At 40.8% G+C, this 17,186-nt stretch overlaps 1 protein-coding gene and 2 long non-coding RNA genes across 6 annotated transcripts in view; 1 reads left to right on the forward strand and 2 right to left on the reverse strand.

The window, feature by feature from the left end:
• The window catches only part of LOC139363870 (uncharacterized), a 253,128-nt gene that overhangs the window by 153,582 nt on the left and 82,360 nt on the right, over positions 1 to 17,186 (reverse strand). The window lies entirely within an intron of this gene.
• Positions 1 to 17,186, reverse strand: part of LINC03122 (long intergenic non-protein coding RNA 3122) — a 56,210-nt gene that overhangs the window by 26,963 nt on the left and 12,061 nt on the right. The gene's annotated exons all lie outside the window — the stretch shown is intronic.
• On the forward strand, positions 5,779 to 16,725 carry LOC105499454 (uncharacterized). Of its 3 annotated transcripts, none has more exons than XR_011624963.1 (6): positions 5,779 to 5,917; positions 6,307 to 6,536; positions 7,656 to 7,691; positions 15,698 to 15,831; positions 16,215 to 16,325; positions 16,587 to 16,725. It is a non-coding gene; the product is annotated as an uncharacterized lncRNA (long non-coding RNA). The 3 variants fall into 3 exon arrangements; XR_011624962.1 differs by having other exon boundaries at positions 16,215 to 16,321; positions 16,587 to 16,686; XR_011624964.1 differs by lacking the exon at positions 16,215 to 16,325 and having other exon boundaries at positions 16,587 to 16,713.

Here is a 17,186-nt window from a genome sequence, read left to right on the forward strand (position 1 = left end):
AAATCACTGTATATTGGGAAAGATTAGGAAAAGTTACTTATAGAACAGCAAGGTAAGCTGAGCCTTAAGCAGGTAGGAAGGTTGGATGAGGCCCAGCAGGGTAGACAGGAGAAGCCATGGCATATGTGGAGTATAAGTTGACAGAGGCAAGGAGGTAGGTTTGGTCAGGTGTGTTAAGGAGACAGTGAGTTTGGTTAGAAAGGAGTTTTCAGGGAGTGGAAATGGCACCTAAGGGCAGCATATTGTTAGGCACCAGTTTATTGAAAGAAAGCCTCCAAGGGCGGTGGCTCCTGCCCATAATCCCAGCAATTTGGGAGGCCAAGGTGGGCAAATCACTTGAGCTCAAGAGTTTGAGACCAGCCTTGGCAACACGGCAAAACCCCGTCTCTACACAAAGTACAAAAATTAGTCACACGTAGTGGCATGCACCTGTAGTTACTTAGGGGGTTGAGGCAGGAGGATCGCTTGTACCCAGGAAGTTGAGGCTGCAGTGAGCCATGATTGTGCCACTGAACTCCAGCTTGGGTGACAAAATGAGAAAGAGAAAAGGAAAGAAGGAAGGAAGGAAGGAAGGAAGGAAGGAAGGAAGGAAGGAAGGAAGGAAGGAAGGAAGGAAGGAAGGAGAGAGAGAGAAAGAAAGAAGGAAGACAGGGAGAGAGAGAGAGAAAGAAAGAAGGAAGACAGGGAGAGAGAGAGAGAAAGAAAGAAGGAAGACAGGGAGAGAGAGAGAGAAAGAAAGAGAAAGAGAAAAAAAAGAAAGAAAGCCTAGGGGATTTGGATTTCATCCTATAGGCAAAAGAGTCATGGACATTTTTGGGCAGGAGACTGGCATGGAGGGAGATACTTCTAAAGATGATTAATCTGATGCTAATCATCAAAACCAGTGTCAGGAGGCTCCCACACAGTCCAGCTGTGAGGCCATGAAGCCTGGGAGACTGGGAACTGTCCACTGCCAAGAACTCTGGAGGCTTCCTAGGGTCCCCTTAGGAAACACCTTGCAGATAAAGCCTTTCCCTTTCTCTAAAAATCTCCACATTCTAATCCCCTACTTTGCCCTTGACGGTCTGGTCGACTATGCTGTACTAAGATGTTAAGAGCAGATTATAACTGAAAGTAGGTACAAGAGAACACAAAATTGCACAGGTATGAGAAATATTAAGAAGCAGGCTCACTATGAGAAATAACTTTTCATAGAAGCCTTCAGAACATATCTAGTAACATCTAGTTTACAATAGTAAGAAACAAAAAAACAATTTGGGTGTTCTGGGATGGGGGAAGTTTCACAAGATGGCATTTACTTCAAATTCTTCTTCAAGTGGTGTCATTTGGGTTGTGGTTGATGGCTATGACACCAAGAGAAAGCAAGTTAACTTGGATTAAGTCTCTTTTCTGCTTTCCAAATTACATAGATTTCTCAGGGTCTTTGCCCTCCCCACATCTGGACTCCAGGAATGAGTCATTTAAGGAGACACCCCCAGACAGGAGTTTCTGTTCTCTGCAGTCGTTCTAATGAGCACTCTGTACTTCGACTGCCTGTCAGACAAATCAGGGAAGAAAGCAGGAGTCTCTAAAGCAGTCAAGCAAATTTCCCCAAGCTTACAGTCTCAAAGAAATTGGGCCTGGCCAAAATGACCTCAGGCATCCACTGAGGAGAAGAACTTGCTTCTAAGAACTTCTCTCCAGCCTTCCATGTTTCCTTCCATGACAGGCATCTGTGGGGTGACAATTAGGTGTGGTGGGTGGGCATTTCTGTGGGCTGGCAGCCTATTTTAACTTCCAACTGTGGGAGTGAGCTTTAACTCTGTGCTAAAATTAGGGGAATCCAGCAACTCCTGTGGTTATTTCAATCAGTTCCCACTTATTGAGTAGCAGCGGCACAGTTAAGTAATAACATGGTAACCTTGCCAAGACATAAATGAAACGCTGAGTGTTGCCCAGTTGGAGCTGAAATTGCTTCAATGATCTAAGCTGAGAGCCAAACCAACAAAAGGGCTGCTGGCCTCTGGGGGTGGGGGAAACTGGGGACATGGAACAGAATCCCCAGAGCAGCTCTTTTGATGCTGGGGTCAGATTTAAGGGAGTGGGCACTGATTGGCCTGGCAATCCAAACTTCACTACAGAAATGCCAACAGCCCCAGGAATCAGAAAGGCTCGGTTTGCTCTTCCTCCAAGAGAGGGCACGTGGGCTCTGCCAGAGGAGCCCACTGCCAGACCCAGGGATCCTGGAAAGACCCTGGCCCCTGGTGCTTGAGTTCACACCGTGGCAATGAATGTAATCATGATCCAGAGAAGCAGCTCCTAAGCCACACTGTGGAGAACATTGTTCTGATTGGCTCTGCTTTGAGAAGATGGTTTTCTCTAGCTGAGAGAGACAGAGGCGCCATGCCAGCTCCCAGTTCAGATCGGCAGGTGAGGTCAACAGAAGATCAAAAGAAGGAGAAGGGCAGAACCTTGAAGAAAGGTTCTATCCAGGATTCTTAGGGCACCAAAGGGCCACCAGGCCCTAAGTCATCCCCCTTGGGTTGGGGTTAGAGCTGGGGGAGGGACCTGCGGTGACGGAGGCCACTGATAACGGCAGACTGAGCACTCAAGTTTTCAGTTCATGCAGGACTCTTTAGCTCCCCTTACCCACTCTTCTGACAGTCTTAGCCATTTTACTCTGATGGTTAAGTGGACCTGAGTTCAAATCCAGTGTGCACTCCAGGAGTCAGGGCCTACAGAAGGCCAGGAATGCCAGGAGACAGGATTGTTGGTGGCCGTCTCAGAAGTCTGCCTGCCACACATTACGATCATTTAGCCCAGGGGTGGCCAATCTTTTGACTCCCCTGGGCCACATTGGAAGAAGAATTGTCTTGAGCCACACATAAAATACACTAACACTAATGAAAGCTGATAAGCTAATAAAAAAAAAATCACAGAAAAATCTCATTATGTTTTAAGAAAGTTTATGAATTTGTATTGGGCCACATTCAAAGCTGTCCGGGGCTGCCTGCAGCCTGTGGGCCATGGCTTGGCCAAGCTTGATTCAGCCTGAGAACCGAGTGAGCACCAGAGGAGAAGGAAAAAGGAAACCCGTCCACGGCACTACCTGTTTTACAGTGGCTGTCAACTCTGGCTGCATTTCAGAATTACTTAGGAGCTTTTTAAAAATACCTATACCTGGGCCCCACACCACATATTCTAATTTAACTGGTCTCAAGTGGGTGCTCGGCTTCCTCCCCATGTGATTCCAATGAGCAGCAGGCCGGGCAAACACCAATTTCATCTCTCTAGCAAAGGTTAGGTAAGGAAGGGGATTTAAGCTTTGACTAACACAAAGGATGAGCATAAACTCTGAAGGGTTTCCAGGTGGAAAGGCATGTTAAAGGTCATCAGACAGATCCTGTTCCTCCCGACCTGAGAACACCATCCCCGACACCATCACCTCCACACCACCCCCGACAAGGAGAGGCACATTGACCTCTGCACCCCCTTCTCCCCCATGCACCACTCAAGGCCAGGCAGTTCACAGTGGGACACAGCTGACTGCTCAAAGGTTACCTTATGTTGAGCTGATTTCAATGATCTCTTCTATTTTTATTCCTATCCTTTGAGTTTTATTAGAAAGACATAAAGAAAATTCCACATGATGTTGTTTTTAAAAAAAAAATCTGAGCACAAGCTGTGTTCCTGGATTGAAGGTTTGGCCCTGTTGTACTTTCAAATAACGAGGATGCCTGCCCAAGTCAGAGGGACAGGTCTCAGCAGCTGTGAAGCTCATCTCCTCTCTCTGCCCCTGGAAACTCACCTGCCCTGTGTCCTAGCCTGTCTATACCACAGCATCTCTCATCTTCTAACAGTACCAGGGGATTAAGAGCTTAATGGGTTTCCTTGACTTTTGTTATAACAATTACCTTCACTGCCTTACAGTAAAATCGAGGCTATACAAAAAAAGTCACTTTTATATCATTAAGTAATGTTTTCATTTTATAATTTTTTTTTTTTTTGAGATGGAGTCTTGCTCTGTTGCCCAGGCTGGAGTGCAGTGGCACCATCTCGGCTCGCTGCAAGCTCCGCCTCCCATGTTCATGCCATTCTCCTGCCTCAGCCTCCTGAGTAGCTGGGACTACAGGCGCCGGCCACCACACCCAGCTAATTTTTTGTATTTTTAGTAGAGACGGGGTTTCACCGTGTTAGCCAGGATGGTCTCGATCTCCTGACCTTGTGATCCGCCCGCCTCGGCCTCCCAAAGTGCTGGGATTACAGGCATGAGCCACCGTGCCTGGCCTTACAAATATTTTTTTAAAAGCCTATTCTGTTTCCAGAAGTGCTAGTTTCCAGAGAAGTTAATGGTGAAGCAAAGGCAGACCCAGTTCCCCATCATGGGAACCTTAACTATATAATCACACAAACACATGTTAGACCACACCTGTGATCTGGGGTGTGCAGGAGAGGTACCTGCTGATTTGAGGGCACATCACCCTTGCCTGGGTGTCAGGGAGGGCTTCCCTTGAAGATCTGAGGCTTTAGCAGAGATGGGGAGGGTGAGGAGGAGTTAACTCTGGGGAGGGTGGGGGCCAGAGCATCCAGACAGAGGAAGCCTTGCAGGCAGAGGCCCTGGACTGGGAGGGAACACGGGTAGGAGAAATTGAAAGGAGGGTTGTGTGGCTGAGACCCAGAGCAAGGGAAAGTGGGCTGACAAAGGGGCAGGAGCCATCTTAAAGTGTATTATGACCCTAAGAACAATGGGAAGACATCAAAAAGTCTTTACTAGGCAGGGGAAAATGTTTAAATGTTAGCAGTAAACTTCACATAAGGTACTTCCTCACTGGCCAATTCATACCACTATTCTGCATTTAGGTTTTAAAACATGGAAAGTTTCTTTTAAAAGCCAAAACATTCTTTTTAAATATCCAAAAACCTCTATCATTTATTCATTCATTTGTTCATTCTACAACTATTCTTGAGCACCCACTATGCACCGCACCCTGCCTCTCAGTCACCGCCAATATGGAGCTTACACGCGGGTGACAGAGACAGACAAGGAACAACAGCCATATGGCCAGGGGTCTCTCCAGGGCTTTTGGTACTCCAGTGCCTCCCTGCACCCAGCCATCCTCAAAGCAACATTGGTATGAATGAGGCTGAGACTCACAGAGAAAGACAATCAATAGTGAACAAAACAAAGTCGTGGCTCCCCGCAGGCTGACAGCCTAGTACAGGGAGCTAAGAACACATAACAGATAAATAGCTATACACACACCAGGTAGTTATAAATGCTATGAAAAATAAAACAGATAAGAGGAGTACAGAATGATGAAGGGCTTGCTGTTTTATATACGATGGTCAAGAAAGTCTCTGATTAAGTGTCATTTGAGCAGAGAATGTTCTAGGAAGCTCTATGGAGGAACAACATTCGAGGGAGATGGAATCACAGATGCAAAGATTCTGAGGTAGAAGCACGCTTGCTTTGTTCTGGAAACACAAGGAAGTCAGTGTGGCTGGAGGGGTGCACAGGGAATGGCACGGAAAAGGGAATTGTCCCTCAGGAGCAGAGGGTTATGATGTCAGAGGTGAGGCGTGAACCAGGTCGCATAGCACTTTCTAGGACATAATAAGGAGTATGGATTCTATGTTGCCATGGGAAGCCGGCATCCTTGCACGAGGTGGTTAAGTGCTGAGAGAAAATAAATCAGGTTAAGGGGCTAGAGAGAGACTGGAAGGCTGGGGAGGCTATTTAAAACAGGCAGAGGAGCTCTCTCTGAGGAAGTGACTTTAAAACAGGCAGAGGAGCTCTCTCTGAGGAAGTGACTTTAGGACTGAGTCTTGAACTATCTGAAGCAGTGACCATGCAGATTTCTGGGATAAGCCAGTTCCAGGCAGAGAAAATAGCACTGAAGTGGGAATAAGCATGACATATCCTGGAAAGAGCAAGAAGGTCAGCATGGCCAGGGCACAATACCAGAGGAAGCAGGGGGAGGAGGACAGCCCTGCGGAGGCGGTGGGATGGTACTTGGCTTTTATTCTAAATACACTGGGAAGATTTTGGAGGACTGTAAGTAGAAATGACATGGTATGTGTTTTCGTGGGATTACTCTGATTGCTGCATTGGGAATAGACAATAGCAGGGAAGAAGTGGAAGCAGAGAGACCAGATAGAAGCCTGTTGCAGTAGCTAAGGCCTAAGATGGCAATGGCCCGGACAGAGGTGGCTGCAGGGATTAGGCTCAGGACCTATTTTGAAAGCAGAACTGACAATACTCACTAATGAATGGGATATGAAGGTAGAAGAAAGAGAAATCAAAGATGATTTCTGTTTTTGTTGTAGCTTGCTTGTTTGTTGAGGGAACTGGCTGAAAACCCAGTAGATTTTGGTGGCCGTTCTTGACTAAGAAGAGTGTGGAACAAAGCCACAGAGTCACAGCCCCAGGCAAGACCTGAATGAAGTGCTACAGCCTGGTGGTGGCAAGACTGGGAGGGAAACAGAAGAGCACTATGAGACAGAATCCAGAAGCAAGGAGAGGAAGGAAAGGCTTCAGACCCCCTAAGGAGAAGGAGGTTGGGAGGACCTGAGGGAAGACTTCACAGCTGTGCTCCCTAGATTACTTTTGTGATCATTATAGAGTAAAACTGACTTTGTGTCTATATGTATTTACAGGTCTATGAATTTTAGCCATTGTACAATATATATAAATAACCACAACCACAATCAGGATACAGAAACAATTCCATTGCCCTAAAAAACTCCCTCATGGCATCCCTTTTTTGTTTGTTTGTTTGTTTGTTTGTTTTGGTTTTTTGGAGATGGAGTCTCACTCTGTCACCCAGGCTGGAGTGCAGTGGCGTGATCTCAGCTCACTGCAACCTCTGTCTCCCAGGTTCAAGCAATTATTCTGCCTCAGTCTCCTGAGTAGCTGGGACTACAGGCATGTGCCACCACACCTGGCTAGCTTTTGTGTTTTTAGTAGAGATGGGGTTTCTCCAATGTCGGCCAGGCTGGTCTTGAATTCCTCATCTCAAGTGATCTGCTCCTCTTGGCCTCCCAGAGTGCTGGCATTACGGGCGTGAGCCACCGCACCTGCCCCATGGTATTCCTTTGATCTGTTCTCCATTACTATATTTTCATGTCTTTTTGAGGTTGCCATAGAAATTGAATCATATAGTACATAATCTTTTGAGACTGGATTCTTTCATGCATAATGCCTTTCAAAGGCCTCTGAGACTCATCCACTTGTTGCTTTTTATTGCTGAGTAAAGATTCCAGTGTATGGATGTACCACAGTTTGTTTATCCATTCATCTGTTGAAGCACACTTGCAGAATTTCCAGGTTTGAGCAATTAGGAAGAAAGCTTTTGGCAGGCACGGTGACTCATGCCTACAAGCCCAGCACTTTAGGAGGCCGAGGTGAGAGAATCAGTTGAGCCCAGGAGTTTGAGGCCAGCCTGGGCAACATGGTGAAATCCCATCTTTACCAAAAATAAAAAAATCAGCCAGGTGTGCACTTGAGCCATGGAGGTCGAGGCTGCAGTGAATCATGATCATGACACTGCAATCCAGTCTGGGTGACAAAGTGAGAAGACTTGGCCTCAAAAAAAAAAAAAAAAAAAAAGCCAAAAAAGCTGCTAAAATCATTCATGCACAGGCTTTCATAAGGACATAATTTTTCATTTCTCTAGGGTAAACACCCAGGAGCAGGATTGCTGGGTAATATGGTAAGTGCATGTTTAACTTTGTAAGAAACTTCCAAACTGTTTTCCAGGATGGGTGCTGCATTTTGCATCCCCACCTACAACGTGTGAGAGTTTCATTTGCTCTGTGTCTTCACCAGCACTTTGTGTTGTCACCATTTTTCTTTTACTTCAATAGATAGAAGTTAAAACCACAATTAGCTATCACTACATTTGCGGTGGTAACTTACCCTCTTAAGTTTTTAAGTGCACTACATTTGTGGTTTTAATTTATATTTCCCTTATGACTAATGATGTTGAACACCTACTTAAGTGTTTGTTTGCCATCCTTATATCCTCATTGGTGATGTGTTCAAAACCTTCGCTCATTTTTTAGTGGGTTATTTGTTTTCTTCATATTAAGGTTTGAATAATCTTTACATATTCTAGATACAAGTCCTTGGCCAGATAGGTAATTCGAAAATATATTTTCCCAGTGTGTGTATTGACTTTTCATTCTCCAGGTTAGATCTCTCACAGAGCAAAAGTTCTTAATTTTGATAAAGTCCATTTGTCAATTTTTAAAAATAAATTGTGCTTTTAGTGTCATGTGTAAGAACTCTGCATAACGACAGATCGTAAAGCTTTTTTTCTAGGTTTTCTTCTAAAAGATTTATAGTTTTACATATTACATTTAAGTCTATAATCTATTTTGAGTTAATTTTTGTATGAAGTGTGAGGTTTAAGTCAGGGTTCTTTTTTTTTGCATATAGTTTTTCAATTGTTTTAATACCATGTGTTGACAAGATTATTCTTTCTCCATTGAACTGTTTGTGCACCTTTGTCAGAAATCAATTAGCCATCTGTTTTGGGGTCCATTTCTAGACTCTATTCGGTTCCAACAATCCTGAGCCTTTTCCTTTGTCAATACTATACTGTCTTAATTACTCTAGCTTCATAATTAGTCTTATTATCGGGTGGTGTGATTCCTACAGTCTTATTCTGTTTTAAAATACTTAAATAATTGCTTTGAATTTTCATATAAACTTTTTATGACTTTTTTGTTTTTTAAATGTTTATACAGATGTAGTTTTTTTTCATTGTTATGAGAACACTTAACATGTCAACATATCTACCCTTTTAAGTTTTTAAGTGCACAATATTAACTGTAGGCACAATATTGTACAGTAGATCTCTAGAACATATTTGTCTTGCATAACTGAAACTTCATGCCCATTGAAGATGAATCCCTCATTGCCCCCTTCTCTTTATCCCTGGCAACTACAATCCTACTCTCTTATTTTATGTATTTGAGCTATTTTAGATACCTCATATAAGTGAAATCATATAGCCATTTGTTTTTATGTGACTGGCTTCTTTCACTTAGCATACTGTCCTCCAGGTTCATTCATGTTGTCACATATGGAAGGATTTACTTTTGTTTTTTTTAAGGCTAAATAGTGTTCCATTGTGTATAAATACCACATTTTCTTTATCTAATCATCTGTTGATAGACACTTAAGTTGATTCCATATCTTGGCTATTATGAATAATGCTGCAACAAAATGGAAATGCAGATATCTCTGATGTCTATTCAAGGTTCTTTGCCAATTTTTTAGTTGGGTTATTGTATTTTTATGCTATTCAGCTGAAGGCATTTTTAAACCTTATTTTAGATATTAAACTCTTATCAGAATATGTATACAAATATTTTCTTCCTTTCTGTTGTTTCCTTTGTTATACAGTATCCTTTCAGTTCGATGTAGTCCCAGTTGTCTATTTTTGCTTCTGTTGCTTGTGTTTTTGATGTCATATCTGAGAAATCATTGCCAAGACCAATGTCATGAAGCTTTTCCTCAATGTTTGCTTCTAGGAGTTTTAAAGTTTCAGGTCTTATGTTTAAATCTTTAACCCGTTTTGCATTGATTTATATGTATGGTGTCAGATGAGGGTACAATTTCATTCTTTCACATGTATGCATACAGTCTTCTTAATACATTTAAAAGGCCATATACCATGATGAAGTGGGATTTATCCCTGGGATGCAAGGATGGTTCAACATATGCAAATCAATTAAAGTAATACAGGACATTTAAAAAGGATTGAATTTTCTTTTTTTTTTAATACTTTAAGTTCTAGGGTACATGTGCACAACCTGCAGATTTATTACATATGTATACGTGTGCCATGTTGGTGTGCTGCACCCATTAACTCCTCATTTATATTAGGTATATCTCCTAATGCTGTCCCTCCCCACTCCCCCCACCCCACAATAGGCCCCGGTGTGTGATGTTCCCCTTCCTGTGTCCAAGTGATCTCATTGTTCAATTCCCATCTATGAGTGAGAACATGCGGTGTTTGGTTTTCTGTTCTTGCGATAGTTTGCTGAGAATAATGGTTTCCAGCTGCATCCATGTCCCTACAAAGGACACGAACTCATCCATTTTTATGGCTGCATAGTAATCCACGGTGTATATGTGCCACGTTTTCTTAATCCAGTCTGTCACTGATGGACATTTGGGTTGATTCCAAGTCTTTGCTATTGTGAATAGTGCTGCAATAAACATACATGTGCATGTATCTTTATAGCAGCATGATTTATAATCCTTTGGGTATATACCAGTAATGGGATGGCTGGATCAAATGGTATTTCTAGTTCTAGAAAATTACATGATCATCCCAATAGATGTAGAAAATGCATTTAACAAAATAAAAAACCTTTTCATGAAAAAAAAGAAATCGTCAACAAACTAGATATAGAAGGAATTTACCTCATCATAATAAAGGCTGTATATTAAAAGCTCACAGTGATGTCATACTCAATGGCAAAATAACAAAAGCTTTTCCTGTAAGATCAGCAGGGCAAGGATGCTCACTCTCAACATAGTACTGAAAGTACTTCTATGCAACACAGTACTGGAAGTCCTAACCAGGCCAGAAAAAGAAATAAAAGTCATCCAAATCAGACAGGAAGAAATAAAATTACCTCTTTACAGATGGCATTATCTTATGTGTAGAAAGCCATAAAGACTCCACAGAAAACTATTAGAACTAATAAATGAATTCAATAAAGTTGCAGGTACAAAAATCAGTTGCATTTCTATAGGCTAACAATGAACTATCCAAAAAGGAAATTAAGAAACAATTCCATTTACAATAACAACAAGAAATAAAATACTTAGGAATAGGCAATGATGAAAGAGTTATATACCAAAAACTATAAAGCATTGATGAAAGAAAGAAGAAACACATAAATAAATTGAAAGATATTATGTATTCTGGATCAGAAGACTTAATACTGTTAAAATGTCCGTATTACCAAAAGTGGCCTATAGAGTCGATGTAATCCATATCAAAATCCCAAATGGCATTTTTTTAAAAAATAGAAAAAACAATTTTAAAATTCACATGAAGCCACAAAAGACTCCAAATAGCCAAATCAGTCTTGAGAAAGAAGCACAAAGCTGGAGACATCACACTTCCTGATTGAAAACTATATTGCAAAGCTACAACAATTAAAACAGTATAGTATTGGCATAAAAACTGGCATACAGATCAATGGAACAGAAGTGAGGGTTCAGAAATAGATCCATATATATATACAGTCATCTGATCTTCAACAAGGGTGCCAAAAATGCAAAATGGAGAATGGACAGTCTCCATATAAATTTTAGAATCAGCTTGTCTCTACCTACAAAAACGCCAGGTAGGATATTTTGACTGGAATTGTATTAAATCTACAGATCAGTCTGAGGCTAACTGACCTCTTTACAACTTTGAGTTTTTCAATCCACTAATGGGGTATGCCTCTTCCTTTATTTAGGTCTTTGTTGATTCCTTTAATTATCATTTTGTAGTTTTTCACACAGATCCTGTGGGTGTTTTGTTATATTTATAGCTAAATATCTCACTTTTCAAAGCTACCATAAATTTTTAAATTTGTTTTCTAATTATACATTGCTATTACATGGAAATATTATTAATTTTTCTGTACTTCGTATCTTGCAATCTTATTAAACTCACTTCTTTGTTCTAGGAGACTTTTTTGTAGATTCCTTGGAATTGCCTTCATAGACATATATGAGACGTGGTGAACAGGGGCAGTATTATTTCCTCCTTTGCAATATATATGACTCACTTTTTTTATTTGTCTTTTTTATCTGTTGTCTTTCTTGTCTTTTCTTTTCAACATTGTGCTTGCTTGAACTCCCAGCACAATGTTGAGTAGGAGTAGTGAGTATGGCAATTATTGTCTTGCTCCCTATTTTAGAAGCAAAGTACATAATCTTTTATCATTAAGCATCATGTCAGCTATTAATTTTTTATACATGTTATTTATTTGTTTGAAGAAGTCCCCTTCGATTTCCAATTTTCTAAGAGTTTTTATCATGAACAGATGTTGAATTTTATCACATGATTATTTCTGCAGCAAATCAAATGAATGTGTGATTTGGGTTCTTAAACTGTTAATATAGTGGATTACACTTGGTCATGGTATAATAATTCTTTTTATGTATAGCTTGATTTGACTTGCTAATATGTTGAAGAGTTTTTTGTGTTTATGTTAATCAGGAATACTTCTCTGTAGGGTTTTTTTGTTATCTTTGTGTTTTTATCATCTTTGTGTTTATTATGTTTTTTGTATGAATCTTTGTAAGATACAGATGCAGGTAAAGCAGTGATTAGAGGAAAAATTCTACATTAAATGCTTATTTAAAACACTTAATAATGCTAGGAAAAAAAGAAAGGATTTAAGTCAACAATGTAAGCTTTCATCTGAAGAAACTAGAAAGAGAAAAATCCAAAGCAAGCGGAAGGAAAAAAGCAATAAAAAAATAAGAGCAAAAATCAATGAGACAAAACATATGTGTTTGATATCAGGTTGATGTTGGCTTCATAATATGAGTTATGAGTGTTCTCTTTCATTTTCTAGAAGAGATTGTGTAGTGTTGATCTCATTTCTTCTTTAAATTTTAGGAGAATTAATCAGTGAAATCATCTGTACCCTGTAGATTTTTTTTTTCAGAAGAATTTTAACTAGAAATTCCATTTGTTAGTAGTTATAGAACTATTTAGGTTATCTATTTTATCTTGAGAGTTCTGGTAGTTTGGGCTTTTCAAGGAATTGGTATAGTTCTTCTCAGTTGTTGAATTTATGTGCATAGAGTTATTTGTAGTATTCCCTGATGCTTGTTTTTTTATTGAGTTATTTGTAGTATTCCCTGATGCTTGTTTTTTTATTGTGATATGTAGGATCTATAGCAGTATCTTCTCTTTCATTCTTGATATCAATAATACTAGTCTTTCCCTCTCTCTTTCTCTCTCTCTCCCCCACCCCTTTGTCTCCTCCTCCTCATCCTCCTCTCTCCCCCACCCCACTTCATCTTATTAAAGGCCCATCAGTTTCATCAATTTTAATGATCTTTGCAAATAACCAACTTTTGGGTTCTTTGTTTCTCCTCTACTATTTTTCTGTTTTCAATTTCATTGATTCTGCTCTTCATTGCCTCCTTTGTTCCTATTGCTGCCATTAAGAGATTGCTTGGGGGCTGGAGTATGAGGGAACTGAGAAAATACAAAAGTAATAATGGATTTTTGCACTCTTTCTGAGAGTTAGAATCTCCCACTCCTTTAACCAGCTTCTCCTGGAGTTCTCTCTGCTCCCTGGTGCCCACTTCTGGCTTTCAGGCCACGTTGTGTTCAAAATGGGAGACCTCAGAGAGGAAAAATAATAAATTCACCATAAGTTCAGTGATACTCCAAATTCTGGCCTTTTTCCTCAATTTGTTTTCTACTATTTAATTTTTGTGTTCCTTTTACACTCTGTCCAGCTTCTATAGTTTCCTCAGAGCAACTAGGTGGAGTGTGTGTCTTTCATCTGACCCCAAACTGACCCCATATTCTTTGAGCCAATTCAAAGAAGGGCATAGGACCCGATATACAGAACCATCTTATCTTCCACCATCACTATCATTGTATCTCCATGAGCTTATCTTCCACCACCACTCCATCTCCATGAGTTCCATAGAGATCTCCTGCAGTGAGATTAAGATGACTTGAAAGTATTGTGGTACTATTCACAATAGCAAAGACTTGGAATCAACCCAAATGTCCATCAGTGACAGACTGGATTAAGAAAATGTGGCTCATATACACCATGGAATACTATGCAGCCATAAAAAAGGATGAGTTTGTGTCCTTTGTAGGGACATGGATGGAGCTGGAAACCATCATTCTCAGCAAACTATCGCAAGAACAGAAAACCAAACACCGCATGTTCTCACTCATAGGTGGGAATTGAACAAAGAGATCACTTGGACTCTGGAAGGGGAACATCACACACTGGGGCCTATTGTGGGGTGGGAGGAGGGTGGAGGGATAGCATTGGGAGTTATACCTGATGTAAATGACGAGTTGATGGGTGCTGACGAGTTGATGGGTGCAGCACACCAACATGGCATAAGTATACATATGTAACAAACCTACACATTATGCACATGTACCCTAGAATTTAAAGTATAATAAAAAAATGAAAAATAAAAAAATAAAACAACAAAGATTGGCACCCCCATGACTAGACAGATCCTAGAGAGTTTAAAAGCATTTTTTCCCTTTAGAAATCAATTCCTACTACATAAGAATGGGTAGTTTGCCCCAAAGGGGATATTTAGTGAATACCACCTTGGGACACTATGTTCAATTGTGGTATAGGTTGCCCTGAAGGCCTATGGTTGGTTTCATGAAATTATCTTCCAAGCCAGACTGACAGTTTTTGAAATGACTGGATTTTTCTTCAAGGAAAAGCAAGCTTACCTGTTCTCCAGGCTCATGCATACTTCCTGTGGTCTTTTCTGATGCTAGGTAAATTTGTTCCAAGTTTCCCATGCTCTACTAAGAGTACAGGATCAACAAGAGCTGGGAATCCACATCATCCTTGTAAAGTGGAGTACCAATTCTCCTAGTGCAATTAGAGAGGAAAGCCCCAGTGGCAATACTCTTGCAGGCTTTATGGAAAGGTAAGTGCGGAGGAAGCCTAACACTAAATGAGAAATCCATACCTTTCCTACATGCCTGCCTGAACCAAATAAACCTTGTGTTACTATACAAGGGCTTGTCTTTTTAATATATTTTAAAATTGAAGTCAACATGGACATAGGGTGGGTGGCTCAAATTGAATGGTCATTGTGCAGAAGGCTAGATATCTCACTGTTAGTTACACAATAAAAGAGGATCAGATAAACACAGACATAACCTCTGTCTCCACTGATAATGTAAATCATCCCTTGTATCATTTGTCTTTCCTTCAGGCTGGATACAAAAGGCATAGAAATGAACAATTCATGCCTAAACACAGAAGAGCTTGAAAGCTAGTGTATGTCAGATGTTTATTCTAGGTCATCATTAAGGGGTTGAGTGGATTTGCTTATAAACACAGGCTATTCTGTCAGAGGGAAGTGGGAGAGATAGAGTGTGTTTTGCAGTTGGAGACAGCTCTTTTAAAGCCACATTGCAACTTTTTTGCCATGCACAGTAAGTTATATAGATAATTCTTCTTATAGGTTATGAAATGTTGTCCCCTGAGCAGTGGAAAGTATAATATGCTATAGAAACAATGCTTTTTCTCTCCACTTTGTGCAAATGCCATTTTTCATTACCCACTGAGTGAGAGCTTGCTAGAGATTGAAATGAGAGCAGGGTTGCCCCTCCCACTAATGGTCAGGCACTTCCTGTCACAAACTCAGCAACGACCTCTGTGGGAGCCCGAGGAGGTCTCCCCAAGCAGCTTCCCCCACAGTGAAGTCTGAAGCGCCAAGCCCTTGAAGGATGTCACATCTTTTCATGTTACCCATTTCCACCAGCCTTGTTCTCTGCCTAGGGTTTTGTGGGTTGTTGTTGTTTTTCCCACCCAGTCCAACCAAAGCAGCTGAAGAAAAAGTGCCAAGACAAACAGAATGAGAGCCTTGGGGACCCCGTAATGGGTACAGAGCATGAGTGTGGTAATCATTCTTTTGATTTGTGCTCAGATATGTTTCCTATTTGCTTTTGCACAGAATGCACATTTTCCCCCTGGATCGCAAATAATCTGAACCAGGGTAAAACCATTACACAGTGGCCTTCAAACATCATGTCTGTATTGGAACTGAATGACTGATCAGACATTTAAATACAGAAACTGAGAATTCAGGTAAATGGCACTGATACGGTTTTGTTTTTTTGTTTTTTGCTTTTTCTGTTTTTTAAAAAAGCATGCTCCAAGTTGTTTAAATAATGTTTGTTTGCTTGGGTTCTGTCTCTTTTTTCTTTCCTTTCTGTCCCTTCATCTATCTTTTTTAAAAAAGAATTCTGCATTTTTCCCTTTTAATTGTGTTCTCATTTCAATGATTTGGTTTTATCCACAAAGCCAAAAATAAAGAAAAGATTTTTATATCATTCCTAACAATTAAGAAAGGGAGAAAAGATAGAATTCTCAACACCTCCCATGTCTGGTCATCTCTGCTCTTTTTCTGAGGCCATACTTCCTGGGACAATCTTCATTTTCTTACATTGTCATTGGTGTCTCCTGACCAGCCTCTTTTGAAGTTGATCGCAAGTAAAGAAAAAGTACACATAGAATGACTGCTTCAGCTGACTGTCCTCCATTCTCACCCAGGAGAGGGGGGAAGAGGAAAAGCCCGGTTGGTAAATAAAGATGAATGTGCTCCCACGGTGCTGGGCAGGGCTGTTTTGTGCTGGAGCAGGCAGGCAAAGGAATCCCACCACGGGGCTCTGAGTCCCAGGTTAATGTCAAGTGCTGGGTTTTCTTTTAGTTACTCAAGGATCAAAGGGAAATTATTCAATAAAAAGAACTTAAAGGGGACTTCTGTGCCCACATAAACCTTAATCAAAAACACTTGTTCAAATGTAGCTTCCTTGACCTGCCTTTTCATATTGTCTTTTCAGCTCTTATACATACACATTTGTGATTAAAATAAAGATTTTCTCCATCACCATTCAGCATTTCGTTTTCCTCTCAGCTGACCAGAATTTCACCAGGGTGACATGACAGTTTGTTGCTAAGGAACTGAAGACTATGTCATAAGTGAGCATTCTGATGAAGAGGAGTGAACAGTTGGCAACAGATTGGATATTAAGAATAAATCAGCTCTCTGTGTATGTCCCTGTGTGGTGGTATAACTGACAACAGGTGAGAAAGAGAAGGCTCAGGGCATTCCTGCTTGAAATGTGAATTCTTAGCCACCTCCTCTGTAAAAGCTACTACTCATCCCCTCAATTGCCTCTTACTTGTAAGAATGTCCTCATGCATTCGAGCTTTTCACTTCAGCTTGTTTTGTTTCTCTCTGCTTAGATCCATATTCCTTCACACAGTCATGTCAGAGATTTATCGCACTATGACCTCAGTCATATCCTCCTTTAAAAGGAGTCAAGCACAAACTTCACAAAGCCTCTAATATTCTAGGTATTCAGCAGGGAGACTGGAACATGAAATTCCTCCCACTTGGAGCACACCCACATCAATGTTTCTCTAAAATCTATTTATCT

The sequence above is a fragment of the Macaca nemestrina genome, chromosome 6 (genome assembly GCF_043159975.1).
Source record: "Macaca nemestrina isolate mMacNem1 chromosome 6, mMacNem.hap1, whole genome shotgun sequence".
Lineage (NCBI taxonomy): Eukaryota > Metazoa > Chordata > Mammalia > Primates > Cercopithecidae > Macaca > Macaca nemestrina.